Genomic DNA, 10,839 nt, shown 5'->3' with positions numbered 1-10,839 from the left:
TCTTTCATATCTCAGTTATCCTGCATGCTACAGACTTCTAACAAATTGCTATAGATAGTCCAAGAGTTGCTCCATCATCTGCGACGCATAACTTGACCTTCAAAATGCCATCTTCATGCCTTAAATTCAAATCCGAAATAGCCTTCCTTCAAAAACTTCATATTTATTGAAATGTAATGTCTAAAAGTCGTAAAATGGCCGTAACTTTTGTGTTTTTATTCTTTTTGCGCTCATTCTTTTAGAAATTGATCACGGTATCATAACATACATGCTACTAAGTTTTCACGCATCATTGATCTTCCGTCATTGAAATAGCGCCCTCTAAAGTTTCAAAAACGCTTACCTTTGAATGCCCCTCATTGCGTCATGCATGGCCAAACCCGTACCCTTTCTTGGATTTAGGGTCTTCAAGATATGCCCTTTCATGCCATTTAAAAAAAAAAAAACCTTACAACTGACGAAATATCTCAAAATTGCTCCCGAAAATCAGCAAAATACCCCAAAATGCACTTTACTGCCAGCACAACTTCAACTTGCTCTTATTTCCTTATTATTGAAGCTTATTCTTTTTAACTTGGCAGATATGAGTATTGATATATACTTAAACAGTTCGTTAATGTTTTGTAACAGAAACTAACAAATTGCTGACGGTAGCTTAAAATTATTGTGCAAAACCTTCATTTTTAATGTCTTTCTTTATATGGCATTTACTTCCGGTCTATTGCCTGCGCACAAATAAAAGTGGTATCAATGTCACCGCATTGGAATACTCTTTCCAGTGATACCAAATACGACATAGGTTACAACAGAAAATTTCAAGATAAGTCAATCTGAACACATGGTATACTGCTCACTATGTACACATTATCAACAACAGAATTGTACACAGTGTCTATTGCATCGGTTTCGCGCAAAAACGAACTGAACGTACTATGGCACGCCATTTGTCCAATAAGGTGATTAACTCGGTTTATGCATGCACATCGTTCTGATATGTACTTAACACTGCGTTACGTTGATGAATTGTCACCGAATTTGTATGCTTAATTCTATTACTCTCTCTGCGTCTTTCTCTCTCTCTCGTTCTTCAGCGGCCACTTGGTCTAAAAATGGACGAAATTTGTTTGACTCGAGAATGTAATCTGCAAAAATCCAATTTGATTAACATGTAATTTTTGTTAGTCCTCTCCTGCCTCCGTTTCTCATCCAAATTCATTCTGATTTGGTAGACATACTGTCCATAATTCGGGACCATAACCTTTAGAAATAGCGCCTTCTTTTGAAAAGTCTTGAAATAGTTAAATTGCCATAACTTCCTTGTTTGAATTTTTTGGTCTCATGTTTTCAGGGTTTGCCAATTGTATCATTTCACATACTCCAACTGTGTTTTACGCATCAGTGATCATTCCTTTAAGAAAAAGCGCCCTCTAGTATTTTGAGAATGTATATCATCTAGAGTTTTCTCTTGATCTCCTCCTGTTTCTTGCCCTCTATTAAGTCAGAGGCGTCAATGCATGCACATCGTTCTGAAACGATTGCAGTTCTAGTTCTTGTTATTGTTGTTGTTCTTCATCATCATTATCTTATTCTCCTTCTTCTCCTCCTCCTCCTCCTTCTTCTTCTTCTTCTTCTGCTTCTTTTTCTTCTTATTGTTATTGTAATTATTATTATAATTATTATTAATATTACCATTATTATTATTATTATCATTATTATTGTAATTTTTATTATTAGTATTATTATTATTATTATTGTTATTATTATTATTATTTAAAACAAAATAAAACGCACCCTTTCGGCACTTCCGGGGGGTGGACGAATGGATGCGTTCCAGTGAACGCTACGTGACGTAACGCTCGAAGCGCACCCTTTCGGCCAAGCCGGGGGGGGGGGGCGGACTTTGGACGATTCTTCGCGTTAATGTCAACACACCCTAACGCGACATCACCCACCTTTTCGGCATAAGCCCCACAACCCCCCCCCCCTGTGCCACATTAATTTTGAGAGCGCACTGTCATAGCTGTTGCATTCAATACTCATGATTACAATGGCTTGTAACTTTCGAGCAATTAGTTTATCCTCAAAATACTGTGTAACAAAGCTGTTGATGTTGCAAATTTCATAACCTTTATAATGACACCCACATCTCATAGATTGATTGTTATTTTCCTCACTGAAATCTGATTTGTATCAAGTAGTTTCATTTTCTTGGGGTGAGATTTGTATGCATCAGAGTGTTGCTCACTTACTATTACATGCACTGCCACTTCCTGTCCTTTGTTACCACGTGAGTCATCAAGAATTTGCTTTAGTCAAGTAAAAGCTTATTTTTATCCTTTTAATCCAGTAGATATTTTTCATACCCGAAAAAATTGTTAAGTACAAGTTTTTTTTGTGATTTGTGTTCTAGATGGGTATTGAAGTAAATTCAGCTTGGTTGCCACCTTGGCAACCTTGAGCAATTTTTTTAATTAGCCTAATTAGCATAATCATGTAATTAGCATATGTACGATATGTAATGTACTACTTCTCTTAAACCAGAAAGATTAAAAAAACAAGTAATGTCATTTTACTAAGAGGTCCTGAGACAAGGAATTGATTTATAGCAATAATTTAAATATTTAAGTTATGCTATTATCGTAATCAGCCTAATTAGCATAATGAACTAATTAGCATAAGTGTAATATTTGTGGATGTCTATCAAAAAATGCACAATAATGTAGATAATGCATCCCTTTTAGGGTTTTCTATAGCGAGAAATTCCTTTATGACATTATTTTTCAATTTAACAAATGTAATTGCTGTAATTAACATAATTAGCCTAATGCACTAATTAACACATATACATGTATATGTGTAATAGATATAAAGATATATATTTGTTTCAAATTCTTTGTCATTTCATATAGAGAATGTCCGAAATCATGATTAATACAGCCACCTTATGCTTGTTTTATATGGCGAGGAATTCGTTTATGACATTATTTTCCCTTCTTACCAATGTAATTGTCGTAATTAGCATAATCAGCATAATGTGCTAATTACCATTATACATGTGCAATATATACTTTCTTTTGTCATTTTATATCGAAAATGCCAAACACATAAATAAAACAGCTATCCCATGGTTTTCTATCACGAGCAATTAATTTCTGACGTTTATCTTCTCTTTTTGGCAATGTAATTGTAATTAATATAATTAGCATAATGCGCTAATTAACATACATGTTCAATACATATATTCCTTTGTCATTTTATAACGAAAATGACCGAATATATGAATAATACAGCTATCCAATGGTTTTCTATGACGAGGAATTAATTTCTGACATCATCTTTTTCCTTTAAACAATGTTATTGTTATAATTAGCTTAATTAGCATAATGCGCTAATTAATACATATTTCCAATGAATAGATTTCTGTGTCAAAGTACCGTCTACATCAGCCTGAAAACATATATAATTCAGCTCTTCTAATGTTTTCTTTGTTGATAAATTCATTTATGACAGTAATTTTCCATTTTAATGTCAATGCCTTAATTTAATTAATTAATTTAAATAAATTAATGGCCCAATGCACTAATTAACCTCTATGTGCAATATATCAAGTATATATTTCTGTGACCGGTGTGTTGGCTCAGTTGATTGAGCGTTCGTCTCACAATCGGGAGGTCGGGGATTCAAACCCCGGCCGCGTCAGACCAAAAGACGTAAACGATGGGAGTTGCTGCTACCCTGTTTGACGTTCAACGATTAAAGGGATATAGCCTCGTCGATGCAGGCGAGACTGCCAGAGGCGTTCCACTTTGATTAGCTCATTATGGCAATTAAGCTAATTACACCATTAACATTGTTTAAAGTGAAATACGATATCATATTAATTCCTTGTTATTTTTAAATATAAAATGACAAAGGAATATATATATATATATATATATATATATATATATATATATATATATATATATATATATATACATATATATATATATATGTATATATATATATATAATATTGTTAATTATGTTAATTAGCGCAGTATACTGATTGCACTAATTACACAATAACATTTGGGGAAAATAATGTCACAAAAGAATTCTTCTTCATAGAAACCCATCGGATAGCTGTAATTGTTAGTTTTTGGGCTTTCTCAATATAAACTATATATATATATATATATATTACACATATACAGTGCCGGCCGCAGGAAACGTCACGCCCGAGCACGCAAACACCCTAGGGGGCTTTCGCGTCTAACCGAGGGTATTCAAGGGGAGCAGACTAGGGCATTTAGACGGGCCCGCGGTTTCCTGCGTGCTATGTAAAATTGGCCCTGCCCGCACTTAAACTAGGAAATCCTAGGGTACGTACATTGCATTATGTTTACATGTGCATGAACTTCAATTATCTTGTGATAAACCATTATGTTTTTAAACTAGCGTGATTGGGATCTATTGTAGGTTGAATTTTTGGTTTAAGATGTTATTTGTTTTATTCTCTTTCATCCTTTCTTTCATTCTTTCATTTCTGTTTTCCCTTTTAGTGTAGTGTTATCTTGTCCCTTTCTTTATTTTCCAATTTAGAGTTTGGCTCATTCCTTTCTACCTTCATTTTCTTTGCCTTTAATCATCTTAATTCATTTCTCTAATCATGCTAATGCATTTGTATATCGGGGAAATTGTTCTATCTCACATCATAAAAACACTAGCAAAACAGGTTGTGCTCATCGATTTTTTTTATTTGGTTCTTTTGTTATTGTCAATAGTCTGTGAGAGTCTTGCTCCCCGTCCACACCGACCCCTCTCCTTTGATCACATCCGCTTACCAATTTATGACAGGATGTTCTTAGAAATGGGGGGGGTATTAATTATCTGATGCGTCAACAACAATGAATAAGGATATTCTTTTCAATTCGGTTCAAATCGGGTCTCTAAAACCCCCACCCTGTAAAAAGTATAAATTTACCCCAATGTTGCAGATTTAACAAGTTTGTCTTTTTGCTAATACTTCTGATTACATTATCTGCTCTTGATTGCGGTGTTAGTTACATCGGTAGATATTCGGATTGGGAAGATAATAATAATTAACATAATCAAAGTAAAGATTACTTGTCCAACGCATTTATTACGCGCAATTTTATACAAAATTATAGATGGGTTTAAGACGAATATTAATATCCTTGATACACTTATATGATGATCGTCGAAGTAAAGATTAACCTATCATTTTTACGAACTGCGGTTTTATATTGATAGATTAGTTGGATATCATTGAGGGTCTAGACATTTTTTCAATTATTTCATTTCAGTAAAACAAGATTTTCCTTCGAATATATTTTGTTATATGAATTGGAAATGATAAAACCAAATCACAAAACCAAACCACAGCTTGGTACAATACATAATTCAGTGTTATATGGAAGATAAAAATAATAATACATGAGATTTGAAAAGCGCACATTCCATCTTGATTAGATGCTCAATGCGCTTCAGAGCAGAACAACAAAACTATTTGCATATACATGCATGTAACTATTAAAAACTTTCCTAACGTATATAGCTTAAATGCTTGAACCCAAGCAAAAGTATGTTTTCGAAAGCTACTATGACGTATTGTATGGAATGGGTACTTAACCCGTTCGCGACGGCATAGTAGAATAGGTTCTAACACCCCAAACGAGATTAATCAGCCGGCCATGTCAAGTTCGAACAGCTCCATTGTTCCGTGCGTGCGAGCTGGATCGTTGATTACAAAAGCGTGTGTGCGATCCACGATGAGTGAATTGATCGATCGATAGTTTTCGCGCATGCGTAGTTCATTTCCTGTTTTGGCTGCACGGAGTTCAGAGCTCACCTGTCGCTCCAGTGCTATAATTATGTCCGTACAGAGTGACTTCTTTGAGAATGTATTGTTGGTGATGTGGGTTTTGAAGTTCTTCTTGGACTTCTTCTTTTTCGATATTACTATTATCATAATATTCTCATAATGTTACTATTATCATAATATTCTCATAATGTTACTATTATCATAATATTCTCCCTTCCTTTCTTCTTCCTTTTCTTCTTTTTCGATCTTCTTATTATTATCAAAATTATTATTCTCATTTCTTTTCTTCTCATATTCTTTTTTTCGATATTCTTCTTATCTTATCATCCTCATTTCCTTTCTTCTTTTGTTCGATCTCTGTCTCATCTTTTTGTTCTTATACTTCCTATTTATAGACCCCCCCCCCCTTCTCCCTCGATATAGTCTTGCTTTGTTTCCTCTTGCAAATGAAATCCTTGTTTTTTCTTCCTTTTTTATAATGCTCCCTTTTCATTTTCTCCTCCTTCTTCTTCACTGATAATTGTGTAATCCTACACCTCCATCTCCTAAGTTTTCTCTTTCTTTTTCCCTTCTATTTATTCTTGTTATGAATTTGCTTGTGCTTCTTTTTTTCGCCTTTTTTCTTCGTCGTCTTATTTTCTCTTTATACCTATTTTCATTCTTTTACTCCCGTCGTCCTATTTTGCTTAATTTTGTTCTCTCTGTTTTTCTCTTCATGCAAAATGAAAAAAATGAAGAATATGATATTTCCTTTTAAAAGTATGCCCCCCAAAACATGAATCTTCAAAATATCGTTATATGCATACAAGTAATACTTTCTGAACAAGAAATCATAATCTTCTCGATTAAAATTTGCAAGGTGGTATACGACAATTATTATGAAGATTATTTATCATTTATCATCCAATTACTTAAGTTAGCCCACCCCATCCCCCATAATCACCATTATCTTCTCCCTTCATTTTTTTTCTGTTTCGTCTGCTTTTTTATTTTATCTTTTTCTTTGTCTTATCATTATTATATTCATAATCTTAACCATTGTTGTTGTTATTATTATCAATATTATTATTATTTTTTTATTATCCGATTGTTATATTTTCTTTTATTATTTGTTATTATCATTGTTAGTGTTGCTAGTAATGTTTATAATTGTTATCATTGATATTATGTAAACATTTGAATATTTTACATGTAAAGAATAAAAAAATTCGTTTAATTCGATTGAAAATATTATTGTTATTGTCATGAATGCCACCCCCTCTACTCTCTCTAATCCCCTTACATCTAGTCAACCTCTACTTATATTCTCTCTCTCCTCTATTTTCCCTTTACTTTTTTCCCTTCTATTCAATCAGTAGCTTACGCAGGGGGGAGAGGGTTCAATTTCATACGAGGCGCTTTTAATCGAAAAAAATGTACTACAACACTGCGCAGACAAGTGGGTTATGCTCTCTCTCTCTTCTTCATCTCCCGTTCCGTGCCCCCGGCCCTCTCTCTATTTTTTTCCTTCTGAGTATATTCACGTCATCACAGAAATATGTCCGAACCCGGCCCTCCAAGCCCAACCCATACTAAAAAATAGAACCTACATTAGGATAGGTGCCCGGCATATTCGGCCCATAATCAATTTCAAATGATTTCTAGATTTTATACGTCGTCGAGAAATGTTCAACAAAAACCTCCAAATTATTTCCTTAATTTAAAATCCAACGGAGACGTTGCCATGTATTTGTGTAAAAATGAATATTATGTATCAAATGATTCTAGTAATTAAAATTGTATTAAAAACAAGACATTCTGCCTTTTTTCATTATCCAAGAATATACAATAAGTCCCTGCAAACCGTTTTATTTATTGTGAACTTACTCAATTCTCAGTTTATTTCACTAGTTTAGAACGTGTGTGGTTATTTTCTTGACATGTATGTGCAAAGGATTTAATGATCAACAAATGATTAGTAATTCATGGAAAATGCAAGAAAAAATAACTTAAGTATATGTTGGTCAATTTAAAATGGAAAAAAATGAGTGTGACCAGAAAGACATTTTCGGTTTTGCTGGTATTCTAGTTGTCAGAGATCGGCGGTGAACCAAGGAATTCTTGGTGGAGGGGACTATAAATGCGCTACTTTTTCTTTACTTTTTTCTGACAAGCAAAGGGGGGGGGGAGAAATAGAGGTCAGCAATGAAATCGCAACCCAAGTTACACCATTACTATTTTATACCCTTTTTTTTTATTCTAGTGCATATAAATTATATTCCATCATTTAACCCCCCCCCCATTTGTTTCGCCACACTCACTGTCAAATTTTCGGACAATATATGATTTGATTAACATTTTAGGAACTTTCCGTTCGGAAATTATTATTTCCTGCGTTCAGTTTGTTTTAATATCCAATTTCGTCAAGATGAAAAAGGACTCTGAAAATAATAACCTGCATTGCCAAAGTATAATTCTAAAATGTCGTAAGTGTATATAATTTCTCACCTGGTACATTCACCTTTACAGAATTTCGATGTATTAAAATAATTCTTATGTTTTATTTCTCCACTTCCTTTTTCCTTGTAGCCAACAATCCATAAGAGCTCCGATGAAAATACAAATATAACGAGTTAATTAGAGAACTGTAAGAGGAAGAGCGTGCTTCAAAAGAGATACATAGAAAGGCCATTCTCGCCTGCCTAAATATCATATTCCAGCTCATATTAAGTGATATATATTATCTCTAATTAATTAATTAATTGTCTTTATTAATCAATTCATGTACTGATTGCTTTATCTCATATTTATCTTTATCAAAGTTGAACGTCTGTTATATTCTATGGAGTACGGCCAAAAATGAAACAAATAACTGAATGGACGTATATGGAATCACAATATGCTTTATGCCGTTTTTCTCGCACCCTTCTAACAAGCAATTAAAAAAAATTAAACGAGCCGGATGATGATAATGATTAATAATTCATATAATATCCACTAAACACTGTGATCAAGGCGCTCTACTTATTCATTACCCGGCTTACATCATTTGTTACGTGAAAAGCATTATAGGCATGTTTGCAGACATAAACATAAATATTTTATTTTAATATATTCTGCTTTTCATTCCCTCTATCTTCTCGAATAATATATCCATGGAATGCATATTTACTCCATGCTCTGGATTCCTATCGCATCACATTTTTTTTATATGCAGGTCAAACCAAACCACGATAACATACTCAATCAGAATAAAATCAATTGGGGAAACCTTAGATTTTTTTCGAAAATTCATATGAGATTACTGATATGGATAAAACATGCTTCATATACTTTGTACATCGTAAATAACACATATTAGTCTTCATTAGCATGATTATGCCTATGTCACGGCGTTTATCACTCTTTGGTGTTAAACCAAACTGACAAAGTGTGAATTCATCCGTACATCCTTCCCTTTCAAGTCACTCTTTTACATTGTTAGTAAGTGGCAACTTTATCGACCTTCGCTGGATGCCCTTTTGTGATTTTCAAAGGAAAGGGGGCCATGCCTCCATCAATTACCACATCCGTATCGTTAGAACAAAATAGAGTGTACGTACGATCCGAGGTATTCTCAATAGCCAGCTGTATACACTTTTTGTTTAGGATTATAGAAATCGATATCAACTTAAAGTCGTGTACTCTCTTCTAGTTTGATCTAGCTTGATCAGTTCATGAAGTTGAATATTATGACAGCCATTTTCAAGAGGCAAATAATGCACCTAAATGAAAGAAGAAAACAAAAATCGATGTGTTATAAACTGAAACCTTGATTTTTCTTCTTCCTATATTTTATCAACGGCGCCATTTTTTTTAAAAAGAAGTGCACACCTAGTTAGCAGTAATGCATATAGCATTTTCATTTATTTGAAAGCAGGATAAAAGAGCATTGTAGATTAAATGCCTTGCTCACGGGCATAGGTGCCGCGGCCGGGATCGAACCCCGGACTTTTTGAAACCTCACAAGCAATCTTATAAAGTATCGATCGTTTTGGATCTATCGTTGATCATATCAGCGCACGCACGCAGCTCTGCGTGCGTTTTGGGTTGCATTTCGCTGCTCCCATTGTTTTCCCTCACTTTTATTGATTACGGTATATACGTGGTTCTGCGAAACTGAAAATCGTTGAAATCAAGCTTCCATCGCGGCAATGCCCACTGTACGCCAATATTGGACTCTCTTCGAAGCATAACTCGTTTTATAATGCTTTATAAACTATAGAAACAAAAGGTAAAAACGTATGACTTTCTGGAATGTGTAGTTTAATTAATGGACATTGTAATTATAACACAGAAAAGGCAGAAACATAGTATGAAATTGTATTTTTAAAGCCTGCAAATGGATGCGAGTAATAGCCTTTGCGGAACCGACTATATACGGCTCCCGTACATGAATAAGTTTTAGGGAACCGTATATATCCGGCTCCCGTTGGCAACGGGTTAACGAGTTAATTATCACTCGCCGACAAAGCAAGAATGGAGCTATACAAACCATTCTTTTCTTTTATTAAGAATTTTAGCGGGTGCTCACGCAAATGCTAACTATCAAATGTAACTATTCTTTTCGGGGAACAAATGAGTTAGTCGAGCCAAGTTGAAGAATAAGAGCCCGTCCCGGTTCACCTCTATATAATATTTTCGAAAATCCCTTTAATCATCACGCTCAATATCCCACGCTATATTTTCTCTTTCTCTCCGTTTCCCCTCCTTTTTATCCCCCCCCCCCATTTATTCACTCTTTTTCTTCTTGTTCCCTTTACCTTTTTCTCTCTTTCCCTCCTTCTGCTGTCCCTCTATATATTTCTGTCCCTTTCCTTCTTTTTTCCCTTTCCTTTATCCCTTCTCTTCCCTTTTCCCCACTTCCTTTTCTGTGCCCCCTTTTCACTTCTTGATTTGTTTCTTCCCTTTATTTTCTCTTGCTTTCCCTTCCCCTTCTTTTGTGATACCCTCTCCGTTATATTGTGAAACAACAGTTTCTTGTATTCTATAGAA

Source organism: Lytechinus variegatus, chromosome 4 (genome assembly GCF_018143015.1).
Source record: "Lytechinus variegatus isolate NC3 chromosome 4, Lvar_3.0, whole genome shotgun sequence".
Lineage (NCBI taxonomy): Eukaryota > Metazoa > Echinodermata > Echinoidea > Temnopleuroida > Toxopneustidae > Lytechinus > Lytechinus variegatus.
The sequence above is the reverse complement of the archived record's forward strand: the minus strand, read 5'-3'. Positions refer to the sequence as shown.